This window comes from Bos indicus, chromosome 3, assembly GCF_029378745.1.
Source record: "Bos indicus isolate NIAB-ARS_2022 breed Sahiwal x Tharparkar chromosome 3, NIAB-ARS_B.indTharparkar_mat_pri_1.0, whole genome shotgun sequence".
NCBI lineage: Eukaryota > Metazoa > Chordata > Mammalia > Artiodactyla > Bovidae > Bos > Bos indicus.
The window spans coordinates 93,653,643-93,672,822 of record NC_091762.1 but is presented as its reverse complement, the minus strand read 5'-3'; the positions used below and the strand labels follow the sequence as shown (position 1 = coordinate 93,672,822).

At 45.5% G+C, this 19,180-nt stretch overlaps 1 long non-coding RNA gene and 1 pseudogene across 1 annotated transcript in view; one reads left to right on the top strand and one right to left on the bottom strand.

Annotated features, from left to right (window-relative positions):
* The window catches only part of LOC139182238 (uncharacterized), a 36,139-nt gene extending 18,555 nt beyond the window's left edge, over window positions 1-17,584 (top strand). The window contains exon 3 of the long non-coding RNA XR_011565884.1: window positions 11,741-17,584. This is a non-coding gene — a long non-coding RNA (uncharacterized lncRNA). The remainder of the gene's footprint in view (window positions 1-11,740) is intronic.
* On the bottom strand, window positions 7,452-9,660 carry LOC139179501 (enoyl-CoA hydratase domain-containing protein 2, mitochondrial-like; annotated as a pseudogene).
* Window positions 17,585-19,180: the final 1,596 nt, after the last annotated feature.

Here is a 19,180-nt window from a genome sequence, read left to right as displayed (position 1 = left end):
GATATCATATCTAACTATATAATTTTCCTTGTGTAAGCCTATTCTTTCTTCATCTTATTTTTTATATTTATTCATGTGTTTGGCTGCACCGGGTCTTAGATCCTGCACGCAGGATCTTTGATCTTCATTATGGTGTGTGGGCTCTTTTAATTACAGTGTGTGCATTCTAGTTCCCTGACTATATTGACTAAAAGGGTACACAATTTGAGAGTTGTGAATTAAGCTTTATTTGGGGCAAAATCAAGACTGCAGCCCAGGAGGGAGCACCACAGATAGCTCTGAGAGACTGCTCCAAAGAGACAGTCAGGGAAGGTCAATATATTAAGAGTTCAGTGAAGTGGGAGTTCAATAGAGTCAAGCTTACTTACTTATCTATTTCTGCTTTATTGACTATGCCAAAGCCTTTGACTGTGTGGATCACAGTAAACTGTGGAAAATTCTTCAAGAGATGGGAATACCAGACCACTTGACCTGCCTTTTGAGAAACCTATATGCAGGTCAGGAAGCAACAGTTAGAACTGGACATCGAACAACAGACTGTTCCAAATAGGAAAAGGAGTACGTCAAGGCTGTATATTGTCACCCAGCTTATTTAACTTATATGCAGAGTATATCATGAGAAACGCTGGGCTTGAAGAAACGCAAACTGGAATCAAGATTGCCGGGAGAAATATCAATAACCTCAGATATGCAGATGACACCACCCTTATGGCAGAAAGTGAAGAGGAACTAAAAAGCCTCTTGATGAAAGTGAAAGAGGAAAAAGTTGGCTTAAAGCTCAACATTCAGAAAACTAAGATCATGGCATCTGGTCCCATCACTTCATGGGAAATAGATGGGGAAACAGTGGAAACAGTGTCAGACTTTATTTTTGGGGGCTCCAAAATCACTGCATCATTGCAGCCATGAAATTAAAAGACACTTACTCCTTGGAAGGAAAGTTATGACCAACCTAGATAGCATATTCAAAGGCAGAGATATTACTTTGCCAACAAAGGTCCGTCTAGTCAAGGCTATGGTTTTTCCAGTAGTCATGTATGGATGTGAGAGTTGGACTGTGAAGAAAGCTGAGTGCCAAAGAATTGATGCTTTTGAACTGTGGTGTTGGAGAAGACTCTTGAGAGTCCCTTGGACTGCAAGGAGAGCCAACCAGTCCATTCTAAAGGAGATCAGTCCTGGATGTTCTTTGGAAGGACTGATACTAAAGCTGAAACTCCAGTACTTTGGCCACCTCATGCGAAGAGTTGACTCATTGGAAAAGACTCTGATGCTGGGAGGGATTGGGGGCAGGAGGAGAAGGGGACGACAGAGGATGAGATGGCTGGATGGCATCACTGACTCGATGGACGTGAGTTTGAGTGAACTCTGGGAGTTGGTGATGGACAGGGAGGCCTGGCATGCTGCAAATCATGGGTTCGCAAACAGTCGGACACGACTGAGCGACTGGACTGAACTGAACTGAAGCTTACTTTATAAAAGGTGTTCTGCTAGTCAGAAGGAGCTGATATCACCAGGAAGGGATTTAGTGTTTTTCTAGATATGAAGAGATTTAAAGATTGTTATCATGAAATCAGTTCCTGAAAATCTATCTACCTAAAACACCTGTTCCACCAGATTCCCTGGAGCACAGAGTGCCTCTCCACCCTGAACTCCCTCTAGGGGAAGTGTTAAAGGTCAACAGCTGCAGCAGCACAGGTTCAATCTCCACAGAGACAGATGGCAAATGCTTTGTTAGATGGTAAAACTAAGGCACAAAGAGAGAGGTCAGACTCAAAGTCTGTAGGAAGAGTCCAGTTCCTGAGTTCTTTCCAGCTGTTCTGTCCAACTGTGTGCCCTGAAAGCCACGCTTCCCAGCCACCCCACTGACTTTAGCAGACCCAAGTTCTGACCCAGAACCCTCTCACCTCTATTCCTCCGTCAATGGCTACTTTGCTCAGCCGCACAGCAATGGGGGCCTAGGGAAAAGCAAACGCTTGGTTGAGGGGATCAGTTGGTGCTCACAGGCACACAAGCTCCATGATAGGGGATGAGGTCTGGGTAGAAATCCAGCTATTCTAGTGACAGTGTTTACTTTTGTTAGTGTTATACCTACTAATTAGCTGATGTTCCTTTTCAATAATGAAGGAAGCCTAACCGATCCCTAACCCTCCTAGTCCTGACCATCTGGAATTCTCGTCAGTTAATACATGCCTCCAGCATGTACAACATACTCCACTGTACACATGCTTTCCCACCCACAGACTTGTCTACCGGTCACAGGCTGCTCCCCAGCCCTTCAGGAGGGGTTTAATTGAGGCTCAGGGTGGGGAAGCAGTTGGCCACGTTTGTCCAGTCAGTGGCGAAGCTTGGATCTGATTCCCAGTCACCTTTCCCACTGCTGCTCCCTTCCTCTACCCGTCTCATCTCAACAAATGCAAGCCTCCACTGAAAGCACGTTTTACCCCAGGAGGGTGAAAAAGGTCAGTAGTAGGAACTTGGACTTTGGAATCTGACAGGCCGGGGTTGAAATCCTGAGGGCCATTTTGTAGGGCCACTTGGAAGCAAGAGCACCAAAGTGACCATCTTTGCCTCACTGATCTTGCTTCTAGTTATCTTGTGTTACCGAAGGTCTGGCTCTCCATCCTGGGCCCTGCTTCAGGCAAGGAGTACATTTGCCTCATATTTTATTCACACTGTATTATTTGAAGGTTTTGTAAGACTTTATCCAGAAAAGAACAATTTAAAAAGTCTGTTAGCATTGAAGGCATAAATGAAAAACTAGCTTCATAAAGATGAAAGAACTTCAGACTGGGAAAAATACCACAGATTCAAGCAAAAATCAAGAACTGGGAAAATATATTTTGATATTGTGACAGAGCTTTTCCTTTACAAAAAGCTGGTATAATTTTTTTTTTTTTATAGCATTCACACAGTATAGAAAGGTAGTTGAAAAAAAGAGATGAGGTATGCTCAGCTTTACTTTTAAAGAAAAATAAATCAGAACAGTTAGGTGCTCCTTTTCACCTCACACTTGGAAACTACAAAAGGTTGGTAATGCCCATTATTGTTGAGATTTAGGAAACAAGTATTTGCACACATAATTGAATGGAGAGTAAACTGGTACAATGCTTCAGGAGGACAATTTGACAAGAACTGGCAAATTAGATAGATGCCCATGCTCTTTCATGTTGTAACTCCATGTAGGCATCTGTCCTACAGATGCACTTTCAGGAGTATACACTAAGATGTCCAAAGTTATTCATTCCAGCTATTTTTCAGGAGCTTAAAGGTGTCAGTAATGTGATGTTCCTCATTAGAGTACTAGTTAAATGATGGCACATCCATACCATTAATGAAAAAGTGTGCAGTTTAAATGAATGAGGTTAGTAAGTACATGCTGAAATGGGTAACTCTCCAGATATTAGGTGAAAAAAGGAAGCTGCATCGTGCTGTGTATATTATTCAATTTGTGTAGAAGGTGTTGGTATGATGTGTCTTTGGGGAGAAGGGTCGAGAGAATGGAGAACTTCACTTTTTGTTTTATAGTTTTCTATACTGTTTGAATTCTTTTGTGTGCGTAGTTTATGTTTTTAAACATCAGTTAGAACTGGACTAACCTTCAAAGGTGTGTTCCTTCTCCCCTAAATTGTCCTAAAGGAATTTAGAATTATTTAGATATGTGAGTATATGTGCACATTTTGCATGTACAATGAAAATTTCTGGAAGAGTATGGAAACTGTTAACAGTGGTCATCTTTGGGGAGTGTGACTGGGGAATTGAGGAATGTTTTGGTGACCAACTGTCCTGGTTTGCCAGTGACTGACGTTTTGTTTTACGATGTGGGACTTTTCACTTTGAACCTGGACAGCCCCAGGATAACAGGATCACCCTACTTTTGATTTTTATTCTATGTCCTTTGATTTGCTTGTTATGAATATGTATTATTTAACTACTGATTTCTCATCAGAGAAAATTAAAAACTATATAGCCATGTTGTCTCTGTGTTGAAAACACACATATTATGTTTCTGAGTGTGTCTGTGCATGTATACATAATTGTAGTTGAGCCTTGAACAGCCTGGAGCTTAGGGGAACTGATCATTCAAGCCGTAGAAAATCTGTACATAACTTTACAGCCAACCCGCCTTGTAAAGAATTCTGCATCCACAAGTTCAACCAACCTTGGATCATGTAGTACTGTAGTATGTATTTAGTGAACAAAAAAAAATCCATGTATAAGTGAGCCTGCACAGTTCCAACCTGTGGTGTTTGAGGTAACACTGTGTGAAGCAGATCAATTAGAAATATGATGGATCATTTTATGTTATTTGGAAATGAGAACAGTGAGTCACAGTTGCCACAGGATGTTCCATTCCTTTGATGTTCCATGGAAAATGTAGCCAAATCCATATTCCTACGGTAAAGTATATTTACTGCTTAAAGGGAAAATCTGAGTGTTAATTTGTGGACCTTGTGTTTATTGACAGGCTCTTTTGGGCTGTAGGGCTTCGTGGCTCAGACAGCAAAGAGTCTGCCTGCAATGCGGGAAACCCGGGTTTGATCCCTGAGTTGGGAAGATGCCCTGGAGAAGGAAATGGCAGCCCACAGCAGTGCTCTTATCTGGAAAATTCCATGGATGGAGGAGCCTGGTAGGCTACAGTCCATGGGGGTCGCAAAGGATCGGATCCGACTGAGCGACTTCACTTTCTTTTTGGGGTGAATGTAATTTCTGGAGAATTTTGACTCCCTGGTCTTGGTAGTTTCTCCAGTAGAGGGCAGCCGTCTACCACAGTATCTCTTGCACTCACCCCATAGGGAATCTTCATACTTGGCACTCAATGGCACTCAGTAACTCACCTGGAAGTTAAACAGGTTGCATCAGAATGTCCCAACATTTGCGTTAGTGATTCTATCACTAGTTTTCAGTATGATGTTGATTTGGTATAGAAAGTGAAAGTCACCCAGTGGTGTCCGACTCTTTGCAAACCCATGGACTCTACAGTCCATGGAATTCTCCAGGCCAGAATACTGCAGTGGGTAGCCTTTCCCTTCTCCAGGGGATCTTCCCAACCCAGGGATCGCACCCAGCTCTCCCATATCGCAGGCGGACTCTTTACCAGCTGAGCCACAAGGGCAGCCCAAGACTACTGGAGTGAAGCCTATCCCTTCTCTAGCGGATCTTACCGACTGAGGAATCAAACAGGGGTCTCCTGCATTGCAGGCGGATTCTTTACCAGCTCAGCTATCAGGGAAGTCCCTTGGTATAGAAAGCTACTTTGAAATACTAAAATACTAGTAATGAATAAAATACTGTTATTTAAATACATTGAAAAATCTGAAGCCTGAAACATCTTGAGATCAAGCTCCAAGACCCAGTTATTTATTTTATGCAAAAAGACAAGCTCTATACAAATAGGCCCCCCACTCCATGGAAGTGTAATCAGCTACTACCTTGAGTTACTCAGAGTTTTGTATCAGTTGAGAGACTTTCTGACCAAGTATAAGAGAAACACGACAGCATTAAAATGAACAGCTTCAGACTCTCCATTTATGTGTGATGAAACTATAAACAAGAAATGAAGACAAAACAAATGCTTTTAAACCAAACTTACCATCAGTTTTTTATAATCCTTACCCTCAAGTAACTAAGCAAGCAAGTAAGTACAGATCTCAAAATTATAAAAAGAGGCAGGATTATTTAAGGGAGACTTTTTTTCCCCCAAAATAAGATAACTCTTTTTTACTTTTCATGATTAATTCAAATACTTTTCTGTGTTAATAATATTAAAATGATAGAATATGTTTAACATTTTTATATTTGATCTTTGTAATATGTCTTTAATTTTTTGTATTTGAAATCCATTAAAGATTTAGTTTGTTCTTTAAAAATTGTGTACATGGTCTGCACTCTTTAAAATGCTAGTTATCATCTGTATTTCTGTATTATGCAGAATGGATGCCAAAACAGTGTCTGTCTTTGTGGTGGTGCAGTCACTTTCTTTGACTTTGATGAGCAGTCACTTAACCTTGTTGGGTCTGTTATAGCACAGACGCGACAGGCATAATCACCTCACCTGGATTGTTCTAACATTGGGACACTATTAAAGTACCCAGGATTGCTTGTGTCTGATTGTGTCTGAAGGATGAGGGTGCACCATATGGGCTCAGTGAGTATTACAACTTAACAGAACCTGGCTCCATTTCAGCTGCTTGCCTATCTTTGTGGAAACTTGGGACGTCCCTCTGGCTCTCTTAGAGAAGTGAGAAGCCAGTGGAGCCTCTCGGGTACTTGGAGATTACATGTAGGCAGGGCCTAATCCACTCCCTGGGTATCTACACTTTTGGGGAGACTATGCTAATAGGCTCTTTGAGGATTAAAAGAAAGTATGGGTCTTAATACATGTCCGGAGAAGGCAATGGCACCTCACTCCAGTACTCTTGCTTGGAAAATCCCATGGACGGAGGAGCCTGGTAGGCTGCGGTCCATGGGGTCACTAAGAGTCAGACACAACTGAGCGACTTCACTTTCACTTTTCACTTTCGTGCATTGGAGAAGGAAATGCAACCTACTCCAGTGTTCTTGCCTGGAGAATCCCAGGGACGGGGGAGCCTGGTGGGCTGCCGTCTATGGAGTCGCACAGAGTCAGACACAACTGAAGTGAGTTAGCATAGCATAACACATGTCCTACATCATGTATTTCAAGTGCTTTTCCACCACGTAGTATGGTCGAAAGATGGACTGGTAGTTCTTTATCTGCTTTAAAGAATCTTGCATTTTCAATTTTGGAACACATTCATGCTTTACTGTCCAGTACAATAGCCAACAGCCAAATGTGTCTATTAGGATTAAAATATGGGAAGTGTAATTGAGAAATTAAGACTTTAAGTAATGTGGCTAGCGGGGCTTCCCAGATAGCTCAAGGGTAAAAAACTGCTTGGTAAGCAGGAGCCTCGGGTTCAGTCCCTGGGTTGGAAAGATCCCCTGAAGAAGGAAATGATAGCCCACTCTAGTATATTTGCCTGTAAAATACCATGGACAAGAGGAGTCTGGTGGGCTACAGTCTGTGGGGTCACACAGAGTCAGACATAGCGTCAAAACATGTGGCTAGTTCATGGGGTCGAGAAGAGTTGGATGACTGAGTGGCTTCCCTTTCACTTTTCACTTTCACGCATTGGAGAAGGAAATGGCAACCCACTCCAGTGTTCTTGCCCAGAGAATCCCAGGGATGGGGGAGCCTGGTGGGCTGCCATCTCTGGGGTTGCACAGAATCAGACACGACTGAAGTGACTTAGCAGCAGCAGCAGCAGCAGCAGCAGTGGGTGCCTTAGTGGATGGCACAGATAGAGATCATTTGCATCATCCCAGGAAGTTCAGTTTTATGGGCTGTTCTGAGGATTTTCAAGCTTAATTGATCCCAGCCCCTCGGAACTCAATTTTCATTTTAACTTAAAATCTGATTTAATATTATTTTACTAGATGGCTGAATGGAGGCAAAACTGCCAAAGATGGTTAATTTTATAAATCTGGGAAAATGGGTCTTGTGTGGTTGCATGAGACACCCTTGTCTCTTGGCCTCCCCACCTGTGATCCCCAGTGGCACAGGCCCACCCGTGCTGAGCGGCAGTCGTACCTGGGGCAGGATCTCCTGGGCCGGTGTCGCCGTCCTCCTTTTGGGCCACAGTGTGGTTCACCAGCCCCAGAGCCTGGGCCTGCGCCCCACTCAGTCATCGGTCTGTGAAGATGAGCTCCTTCGCCAGGGCCACCCCCAGGCATCGAGGCAGCCTCTGAGTCCCTCCTGCCAGGATGGAGTAGGGATGGTGAATCCTCATGGAATGTGGGGGCCCAGAGGAGGCCCTGGCTGGGAGTCAGCCAAGACCTCTCAGAGGACGAGATTGGGTTAGGCTGGCAGGGGAGACCCCAGAACATAGGGCAAAAGAGGAAAGTAGGGAATTATGCTGGATAGAGTGGAGTTGAACAAGTAGAGAAGAATGGATGGTGTGTGTTGAGATTACCTGCTCCTGGGAGGAGTCCTCGGGTGGTCTCGATCAGTCCCGTGACAGCCGAGGAAACTGCTTAGACAAAACAGAGTGAAGCCCCCACCCTGTCTTCCAGCTCTAATCCCTGAGGAGAGGAGACACTGTCTGCTGACTCTGCTCACCCCTCCAGCTGATCATTTCCCTCATAGTGTGGCCACAGCCAGACTTCTCCAGTAGCTGCCTTTGGAAGAGCCCTAGCCTGGAAGTCAGGAGTCCCAGCACTCACCCTACCTCCACAACTCACTGAGCAACTCTCTTAGCCTTTCTGAGCCTCATGGACGGGGAAAAAAATTGATAACCTCTCTTTTACCTGCTTTATAGAGCTGTTTAGGATCAAGTGAGGTCATGGTGCTTGGAACAAGGAGGGGTTCCTGGATGGTGCCCAGTACCTATTTGTAAGTTAATGGATTCTCTGTCTCATGCATCCTTAGCTCAGGTCTGGCCTAGAGTGTCAGTGACTCCTGCTCCACCAGTTTTTCTCCCAGCTTTTTGTCAGCCTGAAATTTTCCTGTATGCTGATCCACATCCTCCTTTCGCAGTTGTACTTCCTATGACAGGCCCTCCTTGAGTGTCCCACCCCACAGGCTTCTCCTGAAGTCCCTCAACACGGTCCCTGTGAACCATGCAGTGTGGGAGGGAGGAGTTTACATTCACCTCCTACCCACCAACCCCTTCAGGTTAGCTTTCCTAAACATGGGCAGGTGGGGACCAGAGTTGGTGCTATGACCTGACCTGGTATTTGATGTCTTCCCTTTGTTATGCATCATATGGATATAAAGTCCCTCTATGCCTGGGGCTACATGTTAAAAAAAAGATGAACAGTTCTTGCTTGGTGGCAGGAGAAAGTGTGGCACCATTATGGCACTCAGATCTTCTCTGATTTCCTCTAAAAAGGGCACACCTAACCACCAAGTCCGCAAGGTTAAAAGCAATCAATTATCTTCATCCTCCCTGCCCTCCACATTTCGAAGTTCAATTTCTTTGAACTATTAATGCAAACCTCTGTGGACTCTGATAGAGCTACTGTAGGGCACTGTTCCTGCCCAGTCATGCTTGTGATTAACTGGGCATAGACTGCCCTCATGGCTCACCTTTGTTCACAATATGATCGATACAGCTGGCTTGGACAGAACTGGAAGACTGAATAGATACCTTTGTCCCCAACCTTCGCTCTCTGTGTTCTTTCTAGCTGTGTCAGCAGTTGCCCTGGGGTTGGTACAAACAGTCCTGAGCTGAGGGCAGCTGACTCTGAGAAGGGACGAGTCCTGTAGCAGTCAGGGGCTGGGAGGTGGGTGGGGAACCACTGCTTCCTGAATTCCTTGGCTCCCACTTTGCCTTTAGTTCTGGGGTTTGTTGGAAAGCTGAGAGCAGTGGCTGACTGCAGAATCCCCAGAATTAGCTTGTTTCATTCGCTCTTCCCTCCCACCCTTCCACACCTCTCCCTGTACCCAGTACCTGCCACTCGGAGGTCACGGGCCAGGGCAAGTTCCAGGCCTCCACCCAAGGCAAACCCATCCATAGCTGCAATGGTGGGTGCAGGGAACGCTGCTGTGGAGACAAAGGAGGGCTCAGCCTGCGAGGCCCTGGTAGGACCAGGACAGTGTCTCAGGGTAGGAAACGGTCTAGCTGGTTGTGATAGAAGGCTTCATTGGTCCCAAGTTTGGGGACCTTACCTTATACCTCAGCTAGGTTATCTTAGCAGTCAGTTTTCCCACTGGGGCAAGTTGTGGGATCTGCTGGGGAATAGGAGTGGGAAGATGGGTGGGCAGGGTGATGCCTAGTCATGCCCACCTTTCTGTGGGCCTCCCTGGGACCCGCCTTTTTGCTCTCCCTTCTCATTCTGTGTGTTGGGAACAGAATTGAATCTGACATGGGGAAGGCAGATGGGCAAACAGGTGATGATGACCAAGGGTGATCAGTGATCTGAGAAGGGAAGCTTGGATGATGGGCCAGGGATGGCTTTCTGGAGGAGGAGGCATTTGTGGTCTTAAAGAATGCATAAGCAGTTCAGATGGCCTAGGAGGGATATTCCAGAAAAAGGAACAAGCATTTGTCAAAGCCTGCAAGTATACTTGCTGAAAGTTGACTCTGGCATGGCCAGGCTTGTACGCTGAGGGCACAGAGGCTGGGCGTCAGAACTAGCAGGGCACTAATGCTGGGGAGCCAGTGCCCTTTGGACCCTCGTGGCACCCTCCTCCTTGTAGAATTCCTTGTCCCTACCTCCTCTCCCTGGGAGAATCATCTGTCTCTCCACAGAGCTCACAACAAAAACCATTCTGTCTTTAGAGTATGGTAGATTGGGTGAGGCTCTGAATCCCAGGCTGTCAAAGGATCCAGCAATGGAAACCTGAAGAGAAGCGGCCAGAGAGGAAAGAGAAACACCAAGAAAACTCGTCAGGGAAACCAGGGAGGGAGGAGGGTGGGCAAAAAAAGAGACACAACAACAACAAAAAGATAAATTGGATTTCATCACAATTAAAAACTAATGTGTCAAAAGACACTATTAAGAGAGCAAAGACAACCCATGAATGGAAGGAAATACTGGCAAATCATACATCTGGTAAGGAACTGATATCTAGGCTGTATAAAGATTTCCTACAACCAAATACAAAGGACTTCCCTGGTAGTCCAGTGGTTTAAGACTCCACACATCAAGGGACACGGTTTGATCCCTGGTTGGGGAACTAAGATCATGCAAGCTGTGCAGAATGGTCAAAAAAAAAAAAAAAACCTCACAAAGGACTTGAATAGACATTTCTCCAAGGAAAATAAGCCAGTGGGATTTCCCTGCTAGTCCAGTTGCTAAGATTCTGGCTTTCTATTGCAGGTGGCCCAAGTTTGATCCCTAATTGGGGAACTAGAACGCTCATGCCAGAACTAAGAGGTGGCATGTCACAGTGAAGTTTGAAGATTCTGCGTCCCTCAACTAAGACCCAGTGCAGCCAAATAAATATTTAAAAAAGAAGATAAGGCAGTAAGCACTGGAAAGTGTGTTCAGCATCATTGGGGAAATGCAAAGAAAAACCACAATAGGATACTGCTTTTTACCCATTCAGATGGTTATTATAAACAACAAACAAAAAAAGTGTTGACATTGATGTGGAGAACTCTGATGTACTGCTGGTAGGAATCTCAAATGATACAGCTGCCGTGAAAAATATTTTGGTGCTTCCTCCCAAAGTTCAACATAGGATTACTCTGTGGTCCAGCCACTTTACTCCTAAGTATATACCCCAAAGAATTGAAAGCAAGGACTCAAGCAGATACCTGCACACCAATGTTCATAGCAGTATTAATCACAACAGCCAAAATGTGGGAATCACCCAAGTCCATCAACAGATGGATTAAAAAAATGTGGAATATATATGTGAAAAGGAATATTATTCATTTTTAAAAAGGATAGAAATTCTGCAATATGCTACAACATGGATGAACATGAAATACATGATGCTAAGTGAAATAAGCTAGCCATGAAAGGACAAATGTATGATTCTACTTGTATGAAATAGAGTAGACAAATTCGTAAAGATAGAGAGTAGAATGAAGGTTACTGTGGGTGTTAGGGAAATGGGGAGGAATTGCTTAATGAGTATACAGTTTATTGAGATGATGAAATAGTTTTTGAAATGGATAGTGGTGATTATTGAATAACGTTGTGAATGTACTTGCTGCTGCTGCTGCTGCCAAGTCGCTTTAGTCGTGTCCGACTCTGTGCGACCCCACAGATGGCAGTCCACCAGGCTCCACCGTCCCTGGGATTCTCCAGGCAAGAACACTGGAGTGGGTTGCCATTTCCTTCTCCAATGCATGGAAGTGAAAAGTGAAAGTGATGTCGCTCAGTCTTGTCCGACCCTCAGTGACTCCATGGACTGTAGCCTACCAGGTTCCTCCGTCCATGGGATTTTCCAGGCAAGAGTACTGGAGTGGGGTGCCATTGCAGTCTCTGGTGAATGTACTTAATACCAGTGAATTTTACACTTACAAGTGATTAAAATATAAATTTTCTGTAATGTATATATTTGTGACAACTCAAAAAATACATTAAATAGTAATAAAATTTTATTATTTTTTCCTGTTTTATTGAGAAATAATTGGCATACAGCAGGTATAATTATTTTTTAAAAGAAGGGCTTGGTTGAGGAGTGAGTGCAGGGACAGTGGCATGGGGGTGGGCAGGGTCCTTGGTGAGAGTAGTGACAGTGGAGGGTCACTGAAGGCCAGACAGCCGGAGCCTGAGTCATGAATAGGGGGTGAACGTACTCTCTGCAAGTCCTAGATTATGGGAAAGTCAGTTGGGAGAGCCCTTGAGAGTCTGATTGGTCCTAGCCCCTCAGTGACAGATGGGGAAACTGAGGCCCAGAGAGAGACAGGGACTAGCCCAGGATTCCAGAGCAAATCAGGGGCAGATTCAGACCTCCTGCACGCCCCCTGCTTTCCTGTCCTTCGCTGGAGGGGTGAGGAGCGGGGCTAACAGTCATGAAGTGACCGTGATGGAAGACGTCAGATCATGGGGGGAGCCAAAGGAAGAGGCCGGAGTAGGAGGAGGGCCTCGATCAGGGCAGTGGGGTCAGGCAGACTGGTCCACATACTTCTCTTGCCACCTCCCGCCCCAGGCTGCTCACGGGGATCCTGACAGTTGAGGCCTGGGGACTGAGCCACATGCCTTTGAAACTGCCTAAGAATCACTCACTTCCCACCCTCGCCCTCCGCAGCCTCTTCCCGTCTCCCTGGTGTCCCCTCCAGAGCCACCGCAGAGTCAGTTCTTAGCTCAACTCTCATTCGCTTGCTTCTTGTAGTGGGCCTGGGATGCAGCATTTCTCGTCTCAGAAAGGAAGTGCGTAGTGCTTGCCCTGTTTTGAGGACCAAATGGTGCAGAGACATGGAAGAGTTTCGTTGACAGGGACTGAAATCTTGTAGTGGGCAAAGGGGCAGTAAGTCAGTCCTATCTTGGCCACAGACCTGGTGAGTGTCGTTGGACTCCGTTTTCTCATTTCCTCAATGCAGTGTCAGAACAGAAAGAACAAGGATTTGGGGGTCAGAAAGGTCAAGTTCTAACCGAATTCTCACTAGCTGTGTTGCTCTAAGCAAGGAATTTCACCTCTGAGTGCATATCTTTAAATGGGAATGAGTCCTGTGCTGTGTGCTAAGTCGCTTCAGTCATGTCTGACTCTTTGCGACCCTATAGACTGTAGCCCGCCAGGCTCCTCTGTCAATAGGGATTCTGCAGGCAAGAATATTGGGTTGCAATTTTCTCCTCCAGGGGATGTACCCAACACGGGGTCGAACCTGTGTCTCCTGTGTCACCAAGCGGGTTCATTAGCAATAGCGTCACTTGGGAAACCCTGAGTCCTGTGCTAGAAATGACCTAAGTATCCCCTGCATGCAGGCTGGTGGGAGCCCTGCTGAGCCCCAGGTTGGGGGCAAGGAAGGAAACTCAACTGCGCAGAACACACCCTTCACTCCACTCCTGAAGATCAGGACACGCACTTGACGGTCCTCCCGAAGCTGGGCCAGAGCTTCCAGCAGCTGCAGAGGAGACCAGATCAGATACCTCCCAGCTCAGCCCCAGCCCACCCTGGTGCCCACCCTTACTCACCTGACTGATGAAGACGTTCCCCAGGGCATTGCAGGCACTCGGTCTGTTCATCAGAATCTCAGCAATTCCTGCAGGGGACAGGGCAGTGTTGGGTGAGCCAGCTGCCCTGCTCACTCCTGGGCTGGGGCCTGGGATCTGGGCAGCCTCTACCCTTGATGAGCAGTGTGACCTGGGGCAAGTCACACACACTCAGGCCTCAGTTTTTCCACCCATAAAATCGGGAGAATAACCCTTGCCCTTTCTGCCTCACAGAAGTGGAAGGGCTTGAGAACCTCAGAGCACCATGGGGAGAGGGACGAGAATGACTGCCCCAGTGATTCCTGCCTGCTTCTGCCATTGTGAGACCCACACACACACCTACACAACCCTTCTTCAATTTCATGTATCTCTCTCCATGTGATTCTTTTCTCTACAGCCAGACTTCTTCCTCTCGAGCTGAATGAGTTATGATAACACCACCACCCAGAAATCTCGTGTGCCCTGACTCATTCACTGCTCCCACCTACCCCTTAAAAGTAACAACTCTCATGACTTTCTTTTTCCTCCTGACTTTTTATGGTGATGACTTTCCTGCATTTCTTAACAATTTTATCACAAAAATATTCTTCTCTAGACATTATAGTTCAGACTTGCTAATTAAAAAAAAAAGAAAACTCTTAAAAGCTTGTTAAAAACCCTCAGCTTCTGCTTCTAGCCCTGTCTTTCCCTCAAAAGTTATTTATTAAAGAACCTGGGGCAGGACTTCCCTGATGGTCCAGTGGCTAAGACTCCCTTAATGCAGGAAGCCTGTGTTCAATCCCTGGTCAGGGAACTAAATCCCACATGCTGCAACTAAGATCACAAATACTGCAGCTAAGACTGGCACAGCCAAAGAGAAAAAAAGAATGTGGGGCATTTGACCTGTAAGATTTCCTGCAGCATGGAATTTACTGATTGCACACTCATGGGACAAGCGAGCAGACGCCTCTGTCATAGGAATTTAGCAGCTAATCCAGAGGCTTGAGCACATTCACATTCTGTCCTCTTTGGCAAGAGAATATCCTTTGCCCTACTCATGTGATATTCTTTCATGAGCACCAGTGAAACTTCTTGAAAGGCTTTTCCATTTTCAGTTAATAATTTTCTTGCCTTCCATTCTCATAAGTCTTCTCCAGTCTAGCTCCCACCCCATCACTTGGCAGAAACTGCTCTCACCTAAGTGAGACCAGTGTAACCAGTGTAATCATATCACTAACCGAGGGACATATTTCCATCCTTGTCCCAGGCTCAGCAACAATTAACTCTCCTGACCAAACACCTGCTCCTCCTTGAACATCTTCTGCTGTGGCCTTTTTTGTTTTTTTAGTAGACAGTTTTTTTTTTCAGAACAGTTTTAGGTTCACAGCAAAATGGAGTAGAAAGTGCTTACCTGATGGCTCAGAGGATAAAGAATATGCCTGCAATGCAGAAGACCCGGGTTCAATCCCTGGGTTTGGAAGATCCCCTGAAGAAGGAAGTGGCAACCCACTCCAGTATTCTTGCCTGGAGAATTCCACGGACAGAGGAGCCTGGCAGGCTACAGTCTGTGGGATTGAGAGGAGTCAGACATGACTGAGAAAGTATGGAGAGTCCCATAAATCCTCTAGCCACTGCACAGGCATGGCTTCCCACCAGAGTGGGACATTTGTTACCAAAGATTAACCTCCATACATATGTCATTATCACCTGACTTCCACGGTTTACATTAGGGTTCACTCTCGGTTGCATATGCTATGGGTTTTGACAGATGCATAACAACATGTACTTGTCTGTGGCTCCACATTTTCCTGCTTTCCTACGTCTCAGATGATGCCCTGCACTTCTTTTCTAGGTTTTCTTCTACCCAATTTAAAAATTCTTAATTAATTTATTCAACATATATCTATAATAGGTAAAAATTTTCATTTTCAGAGTGAGGTATAGTGGGAAAGCGGAGAACGCAATGGCACCCCACTCCAGTACTCTTGCCTGGAAAATCCCATGAATGGATGAGCTTGGTAGGCTGCAGTCCATGGGGTCACTAAGAGTCGTGCACAACTAAGCGACTTCCTTTCACTTTTCACTTTCATGCATTGGAGAAGGAAATGGCAACCCACTCCAGTGTTCTTGCCTGGAGAATCCCAGGGACGGGGGAGCCTGATGGGCTGCGGTCTATGGGGTCGCACAGAGTCGGACACGACTGAAGTGACTTAGCAGCAGCAGCAGCATAGTGGGAAAGATACTATAGGTAAGAGACTATTCCATTTGAAAAATTGTATCTTATTGAATGTGTTAATTTCTATTGTACAGCAAAGTGATTGAGTTATATACATATATATTCCTTTTCCTATTCTTGTCCATTATGCTTTATCACAAGATATTGAATATAGTTCCCTGTGTTACACAGTAGGACCTTGTTTATCCATTCTAGATATAATAGTTTGCATCTGCTAACCCCAAACTCTTAATGCATTCTTCCCCAACCTTTCCTTCCCCTTGGCTACCACAAGTCTCTTCTCTATGAGACTACTCAAGTAGTTGAAGTTCCTGAAAGGTCAATCCAAGATCTCTTTATTCAGTCGTTGGTACAGTTTTGTATTTAACACACACTGGCCTCTGTACTAAACACTGATGTCAGAGACTAGAGCAGACTCAGTCCCTGTCCTCTTAGATCCTAAAAGTCTAACAAAGGAGATCGACATTTATCAACAAGTAATTACTATTTGTGACGAGTACATGGGGGAAAAAAAGACAGGAGGATGGGGGTTTAGAGTGAGCAGAGGGGAGCCCTAGTGTAGAAGATCAGCAGTGACTTCCTGGGGGAAGAAGTGACCTTTCAGCTGAGAGCTGAGGAATAAATAGGAGTTAGCCAGACAAAAGTGTGTGTGTGTGTGTGTGTTGGTAGGGAAAAGCCTATTTCAGAGAGGGAGTGGCACAGATGAGGGCCCTGAGTGCAGCAGAGCGGGTACTATAGGGTTTATATTGCTGGGCCTTGAATGTTTTTTGGCTGCACCTGAGAATTAAACCAACATAAAACAGATTAACAGGAGAAAAGCATACGAATTTGTTCAAGTTTTATGTAACACAGGACTCCTCAAAAGGAAATGAAGACCCCTAGAAATGGTAGGTCCACATGCTATGACAAACCTAGGCAGCGTGTTGAAAAGAAGAGACATTACTCTGCTGAAAAAAGTCTGTATAGTCGAGGCTATGGTCTTCCCAGTGGTCACGTACGATTGTTAGAGCTGGACTGTAAAGAAGGCAGAGTGCCAAAGACTGTGCCAAACACCTTTGAACTGTGGTGCTGGAGAAGACTCCTGACAGTCCCTTGGACAGCAAGGAGATCAAACCAGTCAATCTTAAGGGAAATCAACCCTGAATACTCATTGGAAGGACTGATGCTGAAGCTGAAGCTCTGTATTACAGTCACCTGATGTGAACAACCGACTCATTGGCAAAGTCCCTGATGCTGGGGAAAATTGAGGGCAGAAGAAGAGCATGTCAGAGGATGAGGTGGCTGGATGCATCACCCATGCAACGCATATGAATTCTGGGAGATGGTGAGGGACAGGGAGGCATCGTGTGTTGCCGTCCTTGGGGTCGCAAAGAGTCAGACACAACTGGGCAGACAAACAGCAAACAACGTGCTTTTACAGTGGGTTGTATGAAGAGCAGCAACTGTGGCAAAGTTAACTGTGTGGGAGTCTACAAGAAGAGAAGCCCTGTTTCTGGTGTCTGTTCACACTTGTCTATTTCAACACACTTGTCTGTTTGTATAGAATTCTCTTGGCTTCAACTCCCTGTTGAAGCCCATAATGAGAGACCATAGTCCCTGCCAACTTCAGGACTGCAGCCTGCTAAAACCCTGAGAAGGGAGTTTGTGGGTACTTTGAAGCAGAGAACCCAGCAAAATCATGCCTGGACTTCTAACCTATGAAAACTATGAGATAATAAATGTACGCTATTTTAAGCAACAGAGTCTGTGGTAATTTGTTATGTGGCAATAGAAAACAAACATAATCATGACATCCTGGGGTTGACAGGAACTTTCCTCTCTCCTCTTCACTTTCCTGTTCTGTCTTTCCTTTTTCTCTGGCTAACTCCCTCCCATATTTCATCTCTAGCTCCCTCTTGCAGAATGCAAATATGGTGCTCGGCTGAAGTCACAGCTCAGTCACATCCCAGCTCCATAGCCTTGGACAAGTTACTTTATCGTTCTGACCTTCACTTTCCTGATCTATAAATAGAAATACTAAAAAGGTTGTAATGAAGATTAAGAGATAATGTCCATAAGTGTATAACTAGAGTCTGTGGGCGCTTTGAGCAGGGAAAATGCACAGAAGTTGGTGAAAGTCTAGGACCCAATATGAGGTGTGAGCTCTAAGCTGGGAGACCTAAGGGGCCAGACAGGGTGTCTTTGGCTTTCATTCATTCACCTGACAATGTTCAGCTGGAACTACCACATGCCAGGCCCCGGAGAAATAGAGGACCCAGCCGTGGTCCCTGACTTCTTAGTTGACACCCTATTCTGGGAACATTGCCCTTGCTGGACCCCAGTAATAATGATGGGTTTGCATTGCACCCTCTCTACTCCTATCAGACTCCCGTGATGGTTTGATTTGCTTAGCAGAAGACCTAGAGTCACATCTGTCTGGTTCTGGATCACACAATGATGTGGGTTGGAGTCGATAGAAACCACTGGAAGGTCGTGTGGGTATGTGTGCTCAGTTGCTCAGTAGTGTCTGACTCTTTGTCATCCCTATGGACTGTAGCCTGCAAGGCTCCTCTGTCCATGGGATTCTCAAGGCAAGAACACTGGAGGGGTGTTGCCATTCCCTTCTCTAGGGGATCTTCCTGACCCAGGGATCAAACCCAAGTCTCTTGTGTCTCCTGCATTGGCAGATTCTTTTACCACTGAGCTGTGTGGAAAGCCTTAATAATCCCTTAATACATAGAGGGGGAAATTGAGGCTCAGAAAAGAAGAGAACGTGCCAAAGTTACTAGGTGGACCCAGCTAGCAATCCTCACTCTCAGAGTTAACAAGTGATGAGGAAGACAAGTCCAGACAGAAGGAATGTAAAAGGACAAGGGTGGGATATGCTGCTGCTAAGTCGCTTCAGTGCTGTCCAACTCTGTGCGACCCCATAGGCGTCAGCCCACCAGGCTCTTCCATCCCTAGGATTCTCCAGGCAAGAACACTGGAGTGGGTTGCCATTTCCTTCTCCAGTGCATGCATGCACGCTAAGTCACTTCAGTCATGTCTGACTCTATGCGACCCTATGGACAGCAGCCCACCAGGCTCCTCTGTCCACAGGATTCTTTAGGCAAGAATACTGGAGTGGGTTGAAGAGGGTGCAATTCCTAAGTGGTTTACAAAGGTAGAGAGGGAAGAGAGGACCCAAGTCAGGGGCATAGTTAGAAGAAAACACTTAAGTGGTATGGCTTAAAATGAACAAACCCACGCATGGTAGGAGAGATAAGGTGACACGGTCAGGTTGTGGTGGAGAACCTTGAATATTCAGCTAAGGAGCTGGAGTAAAGCCATAAGAGTGAGGAGTGGTTAACGGGCTAA